The sequence below is a fragment of the Procambarus clarkii genome, chromosome 58 (assembly GCF_040958095.1).
Source record: "Procambarus clarkii isolate CNS0578487 chromosome 58, FALCON_Pclarkii_2.0, whole genome shotgun sequence".
In the NCBI taxonomy this organism is placed as follows: domain Eukaryota; kingdom Metazoa; phylum Arthropoda; class Malacostraca; order Decapoda; family Cambaridae; genus Procambarus; species Procambarus clarkii.
Genome location: NC_091207.1, coordinates 4,313,665 through 4,334,770, shown reverse-complemented (window position 1 = coordinate 4,334,770; position 21,106 = coordinate 4,313,665). Strand labels below are relative to the sequence as shown.

At 44.6% G+C, this 21,106-nt stretch overlaps 1 long non-coding RNA gene across 1 annotated transcript in view; it reads left to right on the top strand.

Moving 5' to 3' along the window:
- Positions 1–3,887: 3,887 nt before the first annotated feature.
- LOC138353468 (uncharacterized) overlaps positions 3,888–21,106 on the top strand; it is a 108,283-nt gene continuing 91,064 nt past the window's right edge. The window contains exon 1 of the long non-coding RNA XR_011223163.1: positions 3,888–4,026. This is a non-coding gene — a long non-coding RNA (uncharacterized lncRNA). The remainder of the gene's footprint in view (positions 4,027–21,106) is intronic.

Here is a 21,106-nt window from a genome sequence, read left to right as displayed (position 1 = left end):
CAATAGTCTGTCCCTACAAGGAGACCGAAGTCGGTGAGGTGATCAGACTTAATATTATCTGCCAATTTTATTCCTCTATTTCTCAGGAATTTGGCTGTTGCTCTCAGACCTTGAACTTGTAGGTCTACTGGTATTTTGTCCACCACAATGGCTTGTACTCGACAGACGTACCTGCCTAAGCGTACTGATGGTTGTACCACCTGGTAGACTTGAGGTCCTGCATCTGTTACAAACCCTGAGATGTTGAATGACGTCTGGGCTACAGGCCTTAATTGTAGTTCATCTGCCAACTTTTTAGTGACAAATGTTCTCTGGGATCCTTGGTCAAACAACCCACGGGTATGGACCTTGGCCCTCTTATTCAGGATGGTAATTTGGGCAGTAGGCAAAGTCGTATTACCTTTAGACTTTGCCGATTGGACACTCTTTGTTTGTTGCACCTTGCAGTACTGTACTGTGGTGGGAATGCTATCTTCCACCTTGGGGTTTGGAGACGTTGTTTTGGTGTCTCTGCACAATGCTGCATGGTGCTGACCTTTGTTATACCTATTACAGGTGTGTAATTGGGTATCACAGTCGTTGATGTTATGTTTCCTGAGGCACCTCGTGCAATGTTGCAAATCTTTGAGTCGCTCAACACGGGCGTCACTATCAGGATAATTAGAGCAGTGGTACATTGAATGTTTCTCATTGCAGAACAAACATGTTCCATAGCTTCCAGTACCCTTTGGTGTCACGTTCTTGGGTGACACAGTAACTATAGGCTTGGAGGGTCCCACTGCATATACGCCCACACTGCCACTGTTCCACTTTGGTGTTGAATTATATTGTCTAGATTGATTTGGAGTACCTTTGGTACTCTGTGGTTTACTATTATTGGTTTCTGAGGGTTTACTTGGTGGTTTTAATTTGTCATGTGTTCGTAATTGATGAACTACTGACTTTAAACCTTCAGATATTTCATTCATGGATAAGATACTTTTATTGTAATGAGCACTCATTTGTCTCAATATGTCCCTAGGTATTTTTTCCTGGACAATTATTTTCAAGACCCACTCAGCCCCGTTTGTATCTGCTGTCAGGCTGAGGGCATTGATCAATGATTCTACCTCCAGCTTGAAGACTTGGAGTGAATCAGCTGAAGCCTCCGGTGGGGGTAAATGCAACAGCTCATGAACTAAATGTGATGTTCTTACTTCTGGATCAGCATAATTATCCTTGAGGAGTTTTACTGCCAGATCATAGCCGTCATTTTAATCTCAGATGGGATACTACTGTTTTAGCCTCACCTGATAATTGGCCTTGCAAATAAGAGAATTTACTACTCTTTGGTAAAGATTGTTTTGAGTCTACAAGTTCAACGAATTTGTTCCAAAATTCGTCCCAATCTTCCTCATCTTTTCCTGAGAAAGTGGGTAAATTAATTGGAGGGAGTCGAGCTTCTGCTTGACTCGTATTAGATGCAACTGTTGTTGTTGTTGCTGTTGCCTTGTTCTGGGCAATTAATTTGACATAAGGCTGTAACGTGGCCTGAGTGTGATCTTCATAATTCGCAAGATCAACCATAATGTCGTCTATTTCTGTTTCTAATAAATTAGTGTTGGCAAGTTCAGCCACATATGTTGCTATTTGACATTTGATTTGCTCAAATTTACCTGCAGCTGCTTGATAATAGCTTTCCAGGTCAGCATAATCAACTTGAGATTGTTGTGACAAATCTTCACATTTCTTGATCTGTCTTGTTAAGTGGCCTTTAAGACCTGCAAGGGTTCTTTTCATTCTCCCTGCATTATCCATACTGGCTCGTTGGTGAAGCCTTGTGGGACTTGTACTTGGGCTGCTCATAATACTGAACAAGCTCTAATGGTAGCCTAGGGTAAATTCTGAACTCACTAGGCAATAATCCTACCTCTACTAGAGGTTAGCACTTAAAATTAATACACATTATATATACAATCATACACACTAATGATTTGAGTGATAAACCAGTGTCACTGGAAGTACCTTTAGGTTAGCTCTTCTATATCACCCTAGGATGGTAGAGACACTAATTAATCACTCAAAGGTGTAATGATCATAAGTAAATTATTATATATACAACTCAATTCGAGTTGATAAAAATTACACCCAAAATAGGGTCTGCACCATACATTAATGGTGTTAGGTTGTTCAATATAGTACAACTGACTATGGTAATAATGGGAATAGGATGAACGATAATAGTTCAACTAGTCAGTGTTAATATCCTACCCTGTTGTGGGTTGGCAATTAGTAAATATTATACTGTGATCACTAGTGCAATTTATATTAAATGATTCTCTATTTTGGAGAAATAATATACACAATTATTGATAATAGCCTCTTAATTAGCCTCTATGAAACTTCTAATATTATCAAGAAGTATTAAATATTATTAGTGACCTCGCGAAATAAAGTCCACAAAATTCGTAGATAATCTCTCGCGAAATGTAACACCACGAAATCCGTGAACAATCTCGCGACACAGTCACTAATTTGACTGGCTTCTATATTAGCGCTGTCATTTCACAGAATAACACACCACCAAATCTGTGGGTGTACATGAAACCGCTGACGAAGCTGATCTGAACTGAGCGGGGCTCGTGAACTCGCACGAGTCAACGCCGCTGTCATTGACTGCTGGCTTTGTTTAAATAACACTGCACTAGTATATTTAATGAATCCACTAATTAACTGGTTCATCCGGTACTAAGATGACCAAATGTGGGTTCATAGGACCGAATAATCCGGTTCCGAAGGACCAAATAATGTGGGAACCGACCTGTGAGATTTATATTTATTTAATTTATATGAATTTATATTTATGTTAATTTATATACTTCGATAGCAATTTGTATAATGATAAGTGGACTGTATTTCTGCAATAATCTCATAATCTCACAAATCGATCCTCTACACATTAGGGGGGGGTTTATTAGTTTTATATATGCAGCCAATCAAACTACAGAATTAGACTACATACATTGAAAAGGTTCCTTATCTTATAGTACAGCAGGTTAGTCCACCAGGTATAACTAGGGTGTAGACACCAAATTATCCTCTTTGAGGTAGCTTCCATCACCCAGTAACTGGTGCACAAAATCTTGCTTCCTCGTCTTGACCTGTCAAAAGTGCGCTAGCTGTGAAGCCAGAATCCTATATATGACAAGCTATATCAGAGAAAACACTATACATGGAACAATAAAGACCTGGCTTAATTACCTTTAGTGTGAGGCTATGTCGTGCTCTAACCGGCTCACCCTATATAATGACATTAATGGCCATGAATGAAAGATACATGGGTTTCGGAAAGAACACTTAACTTGAATTTGTTGACAGCGTGTGATAATGGTACACCTTTGGTTTCCATAACACTACGTCCAAGTAAAATTAACAGGAGCTGAATTTGCTCCCGTGTGAGCCTCTGGTCTAATATCAACAATGGCTGCCCTCCTTCCTCCCTGATGCCTGGCTTACATTGTCCAGATTTCAGAAAGTGATAGAAGGGTCACATTTACTCTACTTTAATATTGATAATTAAGTTAATTTATATAAGATGTTTTATGATGGTAAAGTCCAAAGACTAATGTATTTAAGAATAATTCCCACCATAATAGGTGGAGAATATAATAGTATGTGGTGATGATATCCCGTTTTCTATAGACGGTAATTCCACTACAAGTTACGTTTTCTATGGGTTACTTGTTGGTAATACAGCAGCAATTATCTGTATGATATATTAAATGGTGTCGGATTTTCCGACAACAAAGTTATGCTTCAGTTCTGGCAGGAGAACTGTATGGTGCTGGAGGATATGTCATGGGTGATATGTTGGGAGGTGACGATCTCGTGTACCATTGCAGATGTGAGAATAGCAGCAGGAGTGTCCCCAGCAGCATTGATACCACTACCCAGACCCAAAAGAGTGCACCTGCACCTGAGTGGCGTGAGCGATGCTGGTGTGAGTCGTGCATGTGAAGTGATCAGCAAGCTACATCCCCCTGGCGAGTGAGTCCTTCAATGTTGGTTTCTTGTATGGCTATACACACACACACACACACACACACACACACACACACACACACACCCACCCACCCACCCACACACACCCACCCACCCACACACCCACCCAAACCCACACACACAAAGGCAAACTCTTCAGCACGGGTGGGACACGAACAAGGGGACACAGGTGGAAACTTAGTACCCAGATGAGCCACAGAGACGTTAGAAAGAATTTTTTCAGTGTCAGAGTAGTTAATAAATGGAATGCACTAGGAAGTGATGTGGTGGAGGCTGACTCCATACACAGTTTCAAATGTAGATATGATAGAGCCCAGTAGGCTCAGAAATCTGTTCACCAGTTGATTGACAGTTGAGAGGCGGGACCAAAGAGCCAAAGCTCAACCCCCGCAAGCACAATTAGGTGAGTACAATTAGGTGAGTACACACACACACACACACACACACACACACACACAAGGGTAGGGCAAGGGTAGGACGTGCGGGCAGTGAGCAAGGGTAGGACGTGCGGTCCGCGAATTACTTCAATATTCTCGGGATATTTACGTACCAGTGAGCCCAAAACATAGTTTTTGGTCATATGAAAGGTACAGCAACGCAGTGATAACGCAACATAGTGAATTCCAATAATGTTTGATAAGAAAAAAATTGAAAAAGAACGAGATTGGGGCAAGACGGTGGCACCAGAGGCCGCGAAAGGAAAAGATTGTACCACCACGTGGGAGGACCTCTGGCGGGGACGTCAACAACAATATCGGACATCGCTTCATAAATCGCCTAATTGTGCTGTGGGATGCTTACTCGGAGGTGAGTGCCTCTCAAAGTCAGTCATATAAGGTGTACAGTGTTTTTTTTTTATATAGTAATTAGCTTTGAACATAAGTTAATTAAATACGAAAAAGTAGCTCAAGAGCCTCAGATTGGTACTAGCTTCTCACACCTGTGTTACATTACACCGCCACTGACTAGACCTACCCCCCCCCCCCTCCTCACCATAACACGCCAGTGTAAACACACACACACACACATGCACGCACGCACACACTGGTGACCGCTCACCCTCACTCACCCACCCTCACCCCTCACGTTCCCATGCCTTACACTGCCCCAAGACACCCCCCTACCCCTCCCCCTATACACAAACACCCCCGCACTCAACACACACACACACACACACACACACACACTCCCCCTATACACAAACACCCCCGCACTCAACACACACACACACACACACACACACACACACACACACACACACACACACACACACACACACACACGCACGCGCGCGCGCACACACACACGCACACGCACACAACCTCTCTCTATACCCTCCCGCACTAACCCACCCCCACACACCCTCTCCATCCCCCTCCCTCACTTCCACCTTCCACCTCTCCCCATATACTCACACACCTCCTCTCTCTCTCTCTGTCTCTCTCTCTCTCTCTCTCTCTCTCTCTCTCTCTCTCTCTCTCTCTCTCTCTCTCTCTCTCTCTCTCTCTCTCTCTCTCTCTCTCTCTCTCTCTCTCTCTCTCTCTCTCTCTCTCTCTCTCTCTCTCTCTCTCTCTCTCTCACCCTCCCCCTTTCTCTCCCTCTCCCCCTCTCTCTCCCTCTCCCCCCTCTCTCTCCCTCTCCCCCTCTCCCTCCCTCTCCCCCTCTCTCTCCCTCTCCCCCTCTCTCTCCTCTCCCCGTCTCTCTCCCTCCCCCTCTCTCTCCCTCCCCCTCTCTCTCCCCCTCTCTCTCCCTCCCCCCTCTCTCTCCTCCTCCCCCCTCTCTCTCCCCCTCCCCCCTCTCTCTCCCCCCTCCCCCTCTCTCTCTCCCCCTCCCACTCTCTCTCCCCCCTCTCTCTCTCCCCCTCCCCCTCTCTCTCCCTCACCCCCTCTCTCCCTCCCTTCTCTCTCTCCCTCCCCTCTCTCTCTCCCTCCCCTCTCTCGCTCCCACCCCTCTCTCTCTTCCTCCCCCCTCTCTCTCCCTCCCCCCCCTCTCTCTCTCTGTCTCTGTCTCTCTCTCTCTCTCTCTGCTCTCTCTCTCTCTCTCTCTCTCTCTCTCTCTCTCTCTCTCTCTCTCTCTCTCTCTCTCTCTCTCTCTCTCTCTCTCTCTCTCTCTCTCTCTCTCTCTCTCTCTCTCTCTCTCTCTCTCTCTCTCTCTCTCTCTCTCTCTCTCTCTCTCTCTCTCTCTCTCTCTCTCTCTCTCTCTCTCTCTCTCTCTCTCACACACACACACTCATAGGGAAATCATGGAAGGGAGACGAACTCTGACTGCCAAACGCAGGACATTCACAACTGGAACAAACACAGAGGATGGGATGGAACAGGAAGCCTGGATGAAGAAAGTACTCCAGCAAATGCGGAATGAATTCAGTGAAGGACTGAGGGTAATGAGGGAGACAGTAGCCAAACTGCAAGATGATTTAAGGGCAGCAAAGGAGGAGATAAGATACCTAAAGGAGACTCTTCCACAATACCAGGCACAAACCGTACCCCAGGGAGATGGGAATGCTACTGCGGAGGGGACCACCACAACCCAGATCTCATTTGCTGAAATGCTTAAAAGAGCCCTGAAGCTAGGTCTGCGGTTAAGGAAGTTGCCATGGAAGTAGCTTCCTCTCAGGAAGCAGCTAGATGTACTAGCCGGCTGATAGAGAGAAATAGAGCAGTAGTAGTAGTAGCAGGCATTAAAGAACAAACAGGGACCAGACCAAAGGAGCGGAGAGACAAGGACAAAAACATGATTAAAGAGATCCTTAAAGAGGTAAGGATGGAGGGAGCTGAGCGAAATGTTGAAGAGGTTTTCAGGCTTGGAAAGTACAACAAGGACAGAGACCGAATGATAAAGGTGGTTTTCATGAGCGAAATCGCGAAAGAGGAACTGCTAGCAAGGAAGTGTTGTCTAAAAGGTGTAGAGAAGTTCAAGAAAATATTCCTGCAGAGGGATATGACAAGGAAAGAGAGAATACGGACAGCAGACGCGAGGAAGGAGTGCAGGGAGAGAGAAGGAAATCAGAGTACCACAACCCAGAACCCTACAATCCCAGAGGGAAGTGGAGAACCCTCCTCAAACAGTGCAACAGCCACAGGGATTGGGGCACCACCCCCATTCTACCCAACAGACACCCAACCTGCCCCATCCCCTGTCAGCCCCCAACTAAGTACCCACCTAGGGCACCCTCCCCCCACCCACCCCCCTCCCCCCACTCCCCCACTCACCCCCTTCTCCCCTCACCCCACTCCCCAGGACCTCCCTTCTCCCCCATCCCCCATGCCCTCCCTTCTCCCACATGCCTTCCCGTCTCTCCCACCCCCATGCCCTCCCTTCCCCCCTCCCCCCTAAGCCCCCCACTCTCCCCCACCCCACCTAAGTCTTCCCCTCTCCCCCACTCCCCTAAACCCTCCCCTCTTCCTCACCCACCTCAGCCCTCCCTTTTCCCCCACGCCCCCCAAGCCCTCCACCCCTTTCTCTCCCCCCAAGCCCCCCTTCTCCCCTATCCCCCACAGCCTCTCCTCCCCCCATGCTTCCCCAACCCTCCCTCTCTTACCCACCCCTGTACCCTCCCCCTCTTATCCACCCCCTGTACCCTCCCCCTCTTATCCACCCCCTGTACCCTCCCCCTCTTATCCACCCCCTGTACCCTCCCCCTCTTATCCACCCCCTGTACCCTCCCCCTCTTATCCACCCCCTGTACCCTCCCCCTCTCCCCCACCACCCCAAGCCCTCCCTCCTCCACCAATCCCCCCGTGCCAGGTCCCCCCCCCCACTCACCCCAGATCCCAAAGGTCCCCCCCAGAAAAGAAGCAGAAGAGAGTCAGTTTCAGGGTGATGTACTCGAACATAGATGGGATCACAAGCAAGACAAGTGAACTAAGGGAAAGAGCACAAGAAGTTAACCCAGATGTAATCGGACTCACTGAAACAAAACTCTCTGGAAACATAACGAATGCCGTGTTTCCCCAGGAGTATACAGTAATAAGGAAAGAGAGGGAAGGTAGGGGAGGAGGCGGAGTGGCCCTACTCATGAGAAGGGAATGGAGTTTTAAGGATATGGCCATCCCGGGCTGTGAGGAGTTCAGAGACTACATAACAGGCACCATAACAATGGGAGGACCAAGAATAGTAGTAGCAGTAATATACAACCCTCCACCAAATGACAGGAGACCCAGTCAAGAGTATGAAAACAACAACAAGGCAGTTAACACTATAATTGAGAGGGCAGCCTCTGCTGCCTGTAGAAATAGATCCCACCTGCTCATCATGGGCGACTTCAATCACGGAAAGATTGACTGGGAGAACAAGGAACCGCATGGAGGCGAGGATACGTGGAGAGCCAAACTATTGGAGGTGGTGACAAGCAACTTTTTAACCCAGCATGTCGGAGAATCCACAAGGATGAGAGGCAATGACGAACCAGCGAGACTCGACCTAGTCTTCACTCTGAACGACTCCGACATAAGAGAAATCGGTTTTGAGGACCCAGTAGGAATGAGCGACCACAGTGTACTGGTGTTTGAGTACTTGATTGAAGAAGGGTTATTGAACTCGAGGAGGGATACCGAAACCAAAAGGTTAGCATACCGAAAGGGAAACTATGAGGGGATAAGAAAATTCCTAACAGATATAGCATGGGAAACAGAGCTCAGGGGAAAGACGGCCAAAGATATGATGGATTACATCACGCAGAAGTGGAAGGACGCAGCAAACAAGTTTGTCCCAGTCCAAAAGGAAAACAGAGAAATGGAGATGAGAAACCCATGGTTTAATCAAAGATGTAGGCTAGCTAAGCAGCAAAGTAAAAGGGCATGGAGAAACTGTAGGAATAACAGGACACTGGAGAGCAGAGAAAGATACCAGAATGCCAGGAATGAATATGTCAGGATGAGAAGAGAGGCAGAAAGACAATACGAAAATGACATCGCAAGCAAGGCAAAGACTCAGCCTAAATTGTTGCATAGCCACATTAGGAGAAAAACAACAGTAAAGGAACAGGTTATGAGATTAAGGATAGGGGCGGAAGGATTCACTACAAATGACAAGGAAGTGTGTGAGGAATTGAATAAGAAATTCCAGGAGGTCTTCACCTTAGAGCAAGGAGAAATTCCAGAGGTAAGTGAGGGAATAGCTAACCAGGAACCACTGGAAGAGTTTGAGATTACCAGTGGGGAAGTAAGGAAGTGTTTACTAGAGTTGGACGTGATGAAGGCTATAGGCCCAGATGGAATCTCCCCTTGGGTTCTAAAGGAAGGAGCAAGAGAACTGAGCCTACCACTCTCCATAGTGTATAACAAATCACTGGCAACAGGGGAACTGCCAGATATTTGGAAAGCAGCTAACGTAGTCCCGATATACAAGAAAGGGGATAGACAGGATGCACTGAACTACAGGCCAGTGTCCCTAACCTGCATACCATGCAAGCTGATGGAGAAGATTGTGCGAAAAAAACTAGTGGAGCATCTGGAGCGAAGGAACTTTGTAACACAGCATCAACATGGGTTCAGGGATGGCAGGTCCTGCCTCACAGGGTTACTTGAATTCTACGACCAGGCAACAAAAATAAGGCAAGAAAGAGAAGGGTGGGCAGACTGCATATTTTTGGATTGTCAGAAAGCCTTTGATACAGTGCCACACAAGAGGCTAGTGCGAAAGTTGGAGATGCAGGCTGGAGTGAGAGGGAAGGTACTCCGGTGGATAGAGGAGTACCTAAGCAACAGGAGACAACGAGTCTGTGTGAGGGGTGAGGTCTCAGATTGGCGAGACGTCACAAGTGGAGTCCCGCAGGGGTCAGTCCTTGGACCTATACTGTTTCTGGTATATGTAAATGATCTCCCAGAGGGTATAGATTCGTTCCTCTCAATGTTTGCCGACGATGCAAAAATTATGAGGAGGATTGAAACAGAGGATGATAGTAGGAGGCTACAAGATGACCTGGATAGACTGAGTGAATGGTCCAACAAACGGCTGTTGAAGTTCAACCCGAGTAAATGCAAAGTAATGAAACTAGGCAGTGGAAACAGGAGGCCAGGCACAGGATACAGAATAGGAGATGAAGTACTTAATGAAACAGACAGAGAGAAAGATCTAGGAGTTGATATCACACCAAACCTGTCTCCTGAAGCCCACATAAAGAGAATAACGTCTGCGGCATATGCGAGGCTGGCTAACATCAGAACGGCGTTCAGGAACCTGTGTAAGGAATCATTCAGAATCTTGTACACCACATATGTAAGACCAATCCTGGAGTATGCGGCCCCAGCATGGAGCCCGTACCTTGTCAAGCACAAGACGAAGCTGGAAAAAGTCCAAAGGTATGCTACTAGACTAGTCCCAGAACTAAGAGGCATGAGTTATGAGGAAAGGCTGCGGGAAATGCACCTTACGACACTGGAAGACAGAAGAGTAAGGGGGGACATGATCACAACCTACAAAATCCTCAGGGGAATCGACCGGGTAAACAAGGATGAACTATTCAACACTGGTGGGACGTGAACAAGGGGACACAGGTGGAAGCTGAGTACCCAAATGAGCCACAGAAACATTAGAAAGAACTTTTTCAGTGTCAGAGTAGTTAGTAAATGGAATGCATTAGGAAGTGATGAGGTGGAGGCTGACTCCATACACAGTTTCAAATGTAGATATGATAGAGCCCAATAGGCTCAGGAATCTGTACACCAGTTGATTGTCGGTTGAGAGGCGGGACCAAAGAGCCAGAGCTCAACCCCCGCAAGCACAATTAGGTGAGTACAATTAGGTTAGTACACACAACACACACACACACACACACACACACACACACACACACACACACACACACACCACACACACACACACACACACACACACACACACACACACACACACACACACACACACACAGAACGTAGAAGATATCGAGAATTTAGAGCATGAAATACCTCTAGGGGCCAGTGACCATTGTCTCCTAGTCTTTGACTACATGATGGAATTCAAACTTATGACCATGGGACAAGAGATCTGGGAAAGGAGAGTTGACTACAGGAAAGGGGACTATAAGAGGATAAGGGACTATCTGGGTGAAGTGCAGTGGGAGGAAGAAATTAGAGGAAAAACCGTCCAAGATATGATGGACCTAGTCATACAGAAATGCCAGGAGGCCGAAGAGAGATTTATACCAACAGTAAAGGGAAAAAATAAGAAGGAATATAATAACCCATGGTTTAATAGACAGTGTCAGGGAGCAAAAATGGTCAGCAGGCGGGAGTGGAGGAAGTACAGAAGACAAAGGACAGAGGACAACAGGATCAGATGCAACAGAGCTAGGAACGATTACATTAACATAAGACGAACATCGGAAAGGGACTATGAGAACGATATTGCAATCAAAGCGAAAAAACAACCTAAGTTACTACACAGTCATATAAGAAGAAAAATGTCGGTGAACGACCAAGTGACAAGACTAAGGAAGACAGAGGGGGCATATACTGAAAGTGACAAGGAAATCTGCGAGGCACTAAATGCCAGTTTCCATGGAGTGTTCACTACCGAGCCTGAGCAGCTCCCATTGTTGGAAGGGGTTACCCTAGATGAAAAAATATCAGATATAGAGGTGACAGCAGAGGAGGTAATGAAACAGTTGATAACTCTAGATGCAACTAAAGCAGTTGGACCAGACAAAGTATCACCGTGGATACTAAAAGAAACAGCGCAGGCCCTCAGCGTGCCTCTGGCAATGATCTTTAATGAGTCACTTATGTCGGGAGAATTGCCCAGTTGCTGGAAGAAGGCAAATGTCGTGCCAATCTTCAAGAAAGGCGATAGCGAGGAGGCACTTAACTATAGACCTGTGTCACTGACAAACATCCCCTGTAAAATACTGGAAAGAATAATTAGGCTACGACTGGTTGCGCACCTGGAGAACATTAGGTTTGTGAACAAACATCAACATGGGTTCTGGACAGGGAAATCGTGCCTAACAAACCTTCTGGAATTCTATGATAAAATAACAAGGATAAGACAGGACAGAGATGGTTGGGCAGACTGCATATTTCTGGACTGCCAAAAAGCCTTTGATACAGTACCGCACATGAGACTGCTGTTCAAACTCGAGAGGCAGGCAGGGGTGGGGGGAAAGGTCCTAGCATGGATAAGGAACTACCTAACAGGAAGGAGCCAAAGAGTTACGGTAAGGGGCGAGAAGTCGGACTGGCGAACAGTAACAAGTGGAGTACCAAAAGGATCGGTGCTGGGACCAATTCTATTTTTTGTATATGTTAACGACATGTTTACAGGCGTAGAGTCCTACATGTCGATATTTGCGGATGACGCAAAGTTGATGAGAAGAGTTGTGACAGATGAGGATTGCAGGATCCTCCAAGAGGACCTGAACAGGTTGCAGAGATGGTCAGAGAAATGGCTACTGGAATTCAACACGAGCTTATGGAAGCTCGTAAGAGAAATAGCTACTGGAATTCAACACGAGCTTATGGAAGCTCATAACTCGTAAAGTTATGGAAATGGGACTAGGAGATAAGAGACCAAAGGGACAGTACACAATGAAGGGGAACAGCCTACCTGTGATGACGCGCGAAAGAGACCTGGGTGTGGACGTAACACCTAATCTATCTCCTGGGGCACATATAAATAGGATATCGACAGCAGCGTACTCTACACTGGCAAAAGTTAGAACATCATTCAGAAACCTAAGTAAGGGGGCATTTAGGGCGCTTTACACTGCCTACGTGAGGCCAGTCTTAGAGTATGCCGCCTCATCATGGAGTCCCCATCTGAAGAAGCATATAATGAAACTGGAAAAGGTTCAGAGGTTTGCAACGAGACTCGTCCCAGAGCTACGAGGGATGAGGTATGAGGAATGCCTGAGGGAACTGTGCCTTACGACACTAGAAAGAAGAAGGGAGAGGGGGGACATGATAGGAATGTACAAAATACTCAGAGGGATTGACAGAGTGGACATAAAATAGAATGCACTTCAGGAACAAGTTGTGGAAGCAAATACTATTCATAATTTTAAAACCAGGTATGATAGGGAAATGGGACAGGAGTCATTGCTGTAAACAACCGATGCTCGAAAAGCGGGATCCAAGAGTCAATGCTCGATCCTGCACACACAACTAGGTGAGTACACACACACACAACACACACACACACACACACACACACACACACACACACACACACACACATACACACACACACACACACACACACACACACACACACCACACACACACACACACACACACACACACACACACACACACACACACACACACACACACAAGGGATTGCAGACAAATGTAAAACAGAACCAGGTCTATTCTATAAATTCATAAACAACAAACTGCAGGTAAAAGATAATATTCAGAGGTTGAAAATGGGAAATAAATTCACGGAAAATGAAAAGGAAATATGTGAAACATTAAACGAAAAGTTCCAAAGTGTGTTTGTACAAAATGAAATCTTCAGGGAACCCAATACAAAAAGAATTCCAGAGAACAACATAGAGCACATAGAGGTGTCTAGAGACGAAGTGGAAAAAGTGTTCAAGGAGCTAAATAAGAACAAAGCAGTTGGTCCAGATGGAGTTTCACCATGGGTTCTGAGAAAATGTGCACCTGAGCTCAGCATTCCTCTTCAACTGATTTTTCAGGCATCCCTGTATACAGGAGTTTTAGCTGATGTGTGGAAAAAGGCTAACATAGTTCCAATCTACAAAAGTGGAAGCAGGGAAGACCCCCTTAATTATAGACCGGTATCATTGACAAGTGTAATAGTCAAAATATTGGAAAAAATAATTAAAACTAAATGGGTAGAACACTTGGAGAGAAATGATATAATATCAGACAGACAGTATGGTTTTCGATCTGGAAGATCCTGTGTATCGAATTTACTCAGTTTCTATGATCGAGCAACAGAGATATTGCAGGAAAGAATAAAAGGTTTGGGTTGACTGCATCTATCTGGACCTAAAAAAGGCTTTCGATAGAGTTCCACATAAGAGGTTGTTCTGGAAACTGGAAAATATTGCAGGAGTGACAGGTACGCTTCTAACATGGATGAAAAATTTTCTGACTGATAGAAAAATGAGGGCTGTGATCAGAGGCAATGTATCGGACTGGAGAAAGGTCACAAGTGGAGTACCACAAGGTTCAGTTCTTGCACCAGTGATGTTTATTGTCTACATAAATGATCTACCAGTTGGTATACAGAATTATATGAACATGTTTGCTGATGATGCTAAGATAATAGGAAGGATAAGAAACTTAGATGATTGTCATGCCCTTCAAGAAGACCTGGACAAAATAAGTACACGGAGCGCCACTTGGCAAATGGAATTTAATGTTAATAAATGCCATGTTATGGAATGTGGAATAGGAGAACATAGACCCCACACAGCCTATATATTATGTGAGAAATCTTTAAAGAATTCTGATAAAGAAAGAGATCTAGGGGTGGTTCTAGATAGAAAACTATCACCTGAGGACCACATAAAGAATATTGTGCGAGGAGCCTATGCCACGCTTTCTAACTTCAGAATTGCTTTTAAATACATGGATGGCGATATACTAAAGAAATTGTTCACGACTTTTGTTAGGCCAAAGCTAGAATATGCAGCAGTTGTGTGGTGCCCATATCTTAAGAAGCACATCAACAAACTGGAAAAGGTGCAAAGACATGCTACTAAGTGGCTCCCAAAACTGAAGGGCAAGAGCTACGAGGAGAGGTTAGAGGCATTAAATATGCCAAAACTAGAAGACAGAAGAAAAAGAGGTGATATGATCATTACATACAAAATAGTAACAGGAATTGATAAAATCGATAGGGAAGATTTCTTGAGACCTGGAACTTTAAGAACAAGAGGTCATAGATATAAACTAGCTAAACACAGATGCCGAAGAAATAAAAGAAAATTCACTTTCGCAAACAGAGTGGTAGACGGTTGGAACAAGTTAAGGAAGAAGGTGGTGGAGGCCAAGACCGTCAGTAGTTTCAAAGCGTTATATGACAAAGAGTGCTGGGAAGACGGGACACCAGGAGCGTAGCTCTCATCCTGTAACTACACTTAGGTAATTACACTTAGGTAATTACACACACACACACTGCGACGAGACTTGTCCCAGAGTTACGAGGGATGGGATATGAAGAACGTCTGAGGGAACTGGACCTTACGACACTAGAGAAAAAGAAGGGAGAGAGGAGATATGATAGGAACATATAAAATACTCAGGGGAATTGACAAAGTGGAAATAGATGAAATGTTCACACGTAATAACAGAACGAGGGGACATGGGTGGAAACTGGAAACTCAGATGAGTCACAGAGATGTTAGGAAGTTTTCTTTTAGCGTGAGAGTAGTGGAAAAATGGAATGCACTTGGGGAACAGGTTGTGGAAGCAAACTCTATTCATACTTTTATAATTAGGTATGATAGGGAAATGGGACAGGAGTCATTGCTGTAAACAACCGACGGCTGGAAAGGCGGGATCCAAGAGCCAATGCTCGATCCTGCAAGCACAAATAGGTGAGTACACACACACACAAACACACACACACACACACACACACACCACACACACACACACACACACACACACACACACACACACACACACACACACACACACACACACAATCATTCCTCTCATTGTTTGCTGATGATGCAAAAATTATGAGGAAGATTAAGACGGAGGAAGCCAGTATCAGACTACAAGATGACCTAGACAGACTGTATGAATGGTCCAACAAATGGCTACTAAAGTTCAACCCTAGTAAATGTAAGGTAATGAAACTAGGCAGTGGAAACAGGAGGCCAGACATAGGATACAGAATGGGAGATGAAGTCCTTCATGAAACGGACAGAGACAAGGATCTAGAAGTTGATATCACACCAACCATGTCTCCTGAAGCCCACATCAAGAGAATAACATCTGCGGCGTATGCGAGGCTGGCTAACATCAGAACTGCCTTCAGGAACCTGTGTAAGGAATCATTCATAACCTTTTATGCCACATATGTGAAACCAATCCTGGAGTATGCGGCCCCAGCATGGAGCCCGTACCTTGTCAAGTACAAGGCGAAGCTTGAAAAAGTTCAGAGATATGCCACTAGGCTAGTCCGAGAACTAAGAGGCATGAGTTACGAAGAAAGGCTGCCAGAAATGTACCTCACGACACTAGAAGACAGAAGAGTAAGGGGAGACATGATCACTACCTACAAAATTCTCAGAGGAATTGACAGGGTAGATAAAGATAAACTATTTAACACGGGTGATACGAGAACAAGGGGGACACAGGTGAAAACTGAGTACCCAAATGAGCCACAGGGACGTTAAAAAGAACTTTTTCAGTGTCAGAGTAGTTAACAGATGGAATGCATTAGGCAGTGATGTGGTGAAGGCTGACTCCACACACAGTTTCAAATGTAGATATGATAGAACCCAGTAGGCTCAGGAATCTGTACACCGGTTGATTGACGGTTGAGAGGCGGGACCAAAGAGCCAAAGCTCAACCCACGCAAGCACAAATAGGTGAGCACACACACACATACACACACAAGGGGCCTGGCGGCTGAATGGACATCGCTCGGGATTCGTAGTCCTAGGGGTCCGGATTCAATCCCGGGCGGAAGCAAATGTGCAGATTTTCTTTCACCTTTATGCCCCTGTTCACCTAGCAGTAAATAGGTACTTGGGAGTTAGACAGCTACTACGGGCTGCTTCCTGTGTGTGGGTATGTGTGTGAAGAAGAAGAAAAAAATCAGTTGATTGACAGTTCCCAGTTGATTGCAGACCCAAAGAGCCAGAGTTCAACCCTCGCAAGCACAACTAGGTGAGTACACACACACTTTCGTTAGTTCCTTAAATAATGAAAGCCATAACAAATGCAGCGTTTCTGCAGTAAGGAAAGAGAGGGAAAGAAGAGGTGGAGTAGCTCTGCTGATAATTAAAGGTTGGAATTTTGAGGAAATGGTTATCCACGGCTGTGACAGGTTCAGTGACTACATAACAGGAACCATAGCAATTGCAGGACAAAAATAAAAGTAGAAGTAATATATAACCCCCACTAAACTGCAGAAGACCCAGACAGTAATATGATATAAACAACTTGGCTGCCATTAATGTAATAGAGAGAGTGGCTTCTGTTGCTAGCAAGAACGGATCCAGACGGCTAATCATGGGGGACTTCAGCCAGAGGAAGATAGATTGGGAGGACAGAGACCCCACATGGAGGACCAGATACATGGAGAGCTAAGCAGCTGGAAGTGGCAACAAGAAACTTTCTAAGCCAACACGTTAAAGGGTCCACAAGAATGAAGGGAGAAGATTAACCAGCTAGACTTGATCTGCTTAATGAAAAAAGGATTTAATTATTAGTAAATATAATTTAAGATAAGATTAACACAAAAATAACTTACTACGAGGGAAAATGTGAGTGCAATTATTTACATGATATTGATTTTATGATATTCATTAAATAATATTAAGTAAATATTTTTTAGTCTCTCTTAAACTGGTTGGGAAGCAACAGTTTTAACTTTGATTAGGAGATCATTCCACAATAACTTCGATTGAGAGGTCATTCCACAATTTGGGATCTTTGATTTGCATAGCATTTCTGCTTTGGTTGAGTCTCACTCTAGGAATATCAAAGAGATATTTGTTCCTCCTGTGGTGACCGTGAATGGACAACACAAGTCTGTGTTTAGAACCCCAGTAAACAGCATGAAAGTAGAAGATTCAGACAGTATCTTTATGAACGACATCCTGAAACCCCGGAGAAATCACTTTATATAACTTGAACACAGCAGACGTTTGACATAAAAATGTACAACATGCTCATGCACTCGACTTCCGGTTCTGCCTCCTAAAACTCCATATATATTATGAAACTAGCTGTCCCCGGCCATGCATTGCTGTGGCTCAGCAATGCATGCATGTTACTGAGCCACAGCAACCCTCCCCTGTCCGCTGTCCTCCCCACCATTCCCCCCCCCCCTCCCCCGTCCCCTTATCCTCCCCACCATCCCCTGTGCCCTTATCCTCACCACCATTCTTCACTCCCCTGTCCTCTCATCCCCACTATCCCCCACTCCCCCGTCCTCTCGTCTTCCCCATCATTACTCATTCCTTCGTCCTCCCCACCATCCCTCACTCCCATTCCCTTGTCCTCCCCACCGTTCCCCACTCTCTCGTCCTATGTATTCCCAAATGATCTGATGTTTTCATCAGAAAAATGGAAACATCAAATGATATGATGTTCTCCATCACTGAAAAATAACAACAGTTAAAAAAATAAAAACAATGACAGAATAACAAAATAAACTATACTCATGAAATGAACGGTATGGTAAACAACACAGCTCAATTCCAACGCAATGTCACACAAAATAATTAAATCAAAATGAAAATAAATCGAAATCTATAAAATTTAATTTATCAGTGCAATTGGAAACATAGAAATGGAATCGTAACATACGTAGTATAGCTTGTGTTGCTTTTACATGCAACAGATGGTGCAGTTTTTCAAAGAAAGCATGTTTTTACCTGTCACAGGTGTGGCATCTGCATAGTAGGTATATAAAAACACGCACGTATTCGAATGGAACGTTGTGTAAAAATTTTAAAGCAATCGGTGAAGAACTGTTGGAGATTACAGCATGCGTTGCTCTTACATCTAACAGATGGCACTGTTAAAAAAAAAAGTTTTTACCTGTCACATGTGTGGCATGTATATAATAGGAATAAAAAAACACTCGCGTATTCGAATGCAGCATTGTGTCAAAATTTCAAAGTAATCGGTGAAAAACTTTCGGAGACTAGCGATTTTGAACAAACAAACATTTACCTTTTTATTTATATAGATGTCAAGTATCAGTAACTTGAGTAGTCAGTGAAGTATGGACGCATTGCCTGGACACAGGTGAGATGGGTCATTCCATCTCAAATCACCAAAAAGTCCCCAATGGCTCACACTCGACCCTCTCCAAATGCCATGAAATTTTGTAGTAAGGTAGCCCTAGACCCCAAATGACACTTTGCAAAATATTAGAGCTCAATCTGCTTTGGTTCTTAAATGACAGGTCCATATTGAATGGGCTCTCGTCCCGGTAATGCGTAAATACCACAAAAATTACCAACTTTGACACTTTGTTAAATCACGACTAGTGCCCAGAGAGGTTTGAAATTTGGCATACCAGGGCAACTTTTGGTGCGGAATACAGCAGTGTAATCAAAAAAGTAGTTTGGGTAAAAATTCAGCTACCAATCCATGCTTATATTACTGCCAATATATCTCAAAATATCTCAATATGCGTCATTCCCAATTTGATTTTGAATGAAACCATTGGATAGAGCAGATTTTTCTGTACATGAGTAATTTTTATTTAGATTGGGATCTGAATTCCTAGTTCAGCCAGAGGACTCTGAAAATGACATACCTTGGTGCGATATCGAAAAAAATCAAATTATGATTCTCCATCTTCTTTGTGTACTAATCATAATTGCTAGCAAATTGATATCCAAACTTATTAGAAATATTTTAAGCTTCATTGGGCAGAACATTTTTGGGTAGGATTCAGAATTATTATTAAGCAATCAGTGCTATTTTTGGTTCCTGTTCTTTAATTATCTTTACATCTTTGTAGAATCGTGTCAGCAGGTCAAACATTGTTGTTTACTTATTTGTGTATTTACGTGCAATAAATACATAAATAAATAAAAAGCAATATTAATATTAATGTATTACAGGTCTCACTTGAAATTACTGTATTCAGTTAGTAAAATAATTTGAAGTGAATTCGATTACGGATACGTCATCAATCAGGATTCCATTGGGTTATAGCCATGTGCTATTGCTAGCCATGAGCGTGGCTCTTCTGAGTGTCACTTGACAACCTACACTCCCAACAAAGGCTTGAAGTTTTTAAAACAGTATAGCACAGAAGATCAAAAACTGATAGCAAAGCAAAGTGAACTGAACTTGGATGGAGAATCTCTAGTATGCTTCCATTATGAAGCTTTGCTGTTGACGAAATGTGAATTTTTGCAAAAAAACTTGCTGCAATCCCTTCAAGAAGAAATACCATGTAAAGCGAAAAGATTTGCGACCAATCACAGTACCTACTGCAGAGGATAATCCTAGGATCAGACTCCACATGAGGCTTGGGAACCTGTCAGACACCCAACTAACAGGCTTGGGAACCTGTCAGACACCCAACTAACAGGCTTGGGAACCTGTCAGACACCCAACTAACAGGCTTGGGAACCTGTCAGACACCCAACTAACAGGCTTGGGAACCTGTCAGACACCCAACTAACAGGCTTGGGAACCTGTCAGACACCCAACTAACAGGCTTGGGAACCTGTCAGACACCCAACTAACAGGCTTGGGAACCTGTCAGACACCCAACTAACAGGCTTGGGAACCTGCGAGAAAGTGGCCCGCCCGTGGCCAGCCTTGCCTGGCTATCAGGTGTGGCCTCTCGGCGATGGGGTTGCCAATCCTTTAGATTAGTAGTGGCTCAGCCACCATGGACCAAAACAAGTAAGTAAGTAATTATCAAAAGAAGGCACCAAACCGGGAAGGCTATGTAGCACCATCAAAGACGCAAAATAATCAGAGGGCGCTAAATATCACCAAGGATGCCAATACGAGAACAAAAACGCATAAGGCGAACGATATCAAAAGTATCCGAGTCACCAAGAATTCTATCGAGGGACAGGTGACCGCGAGGGGCGGTCGGAAAGCAAGACAAACGCTCGTCCTGGAAGTCAGGACATTCAAGAAGGACATGCACGACCGTAAGAGGGACAATGCAACTAGGACAATAAGGAGCAGGGCGGCGCTCCATCAAGTGACCATGGTTTAAGCGAGTATGGCCAATACGCAACCTCGCCAGAGCTGTTTCCCACCGCCGGTTACGGTGGAAGGAGGACTGCCACGGGGAAACACAACATTTAAGAGTACGTAGCTTGTTACCAGTAACAGACAACCAAGAAGCCTGCCAACGGGTAAGGACTGAGGAATGGATAACCGGGTAAAAGTCGGAATACGGAATGCCCTTACGAGAGATGGGA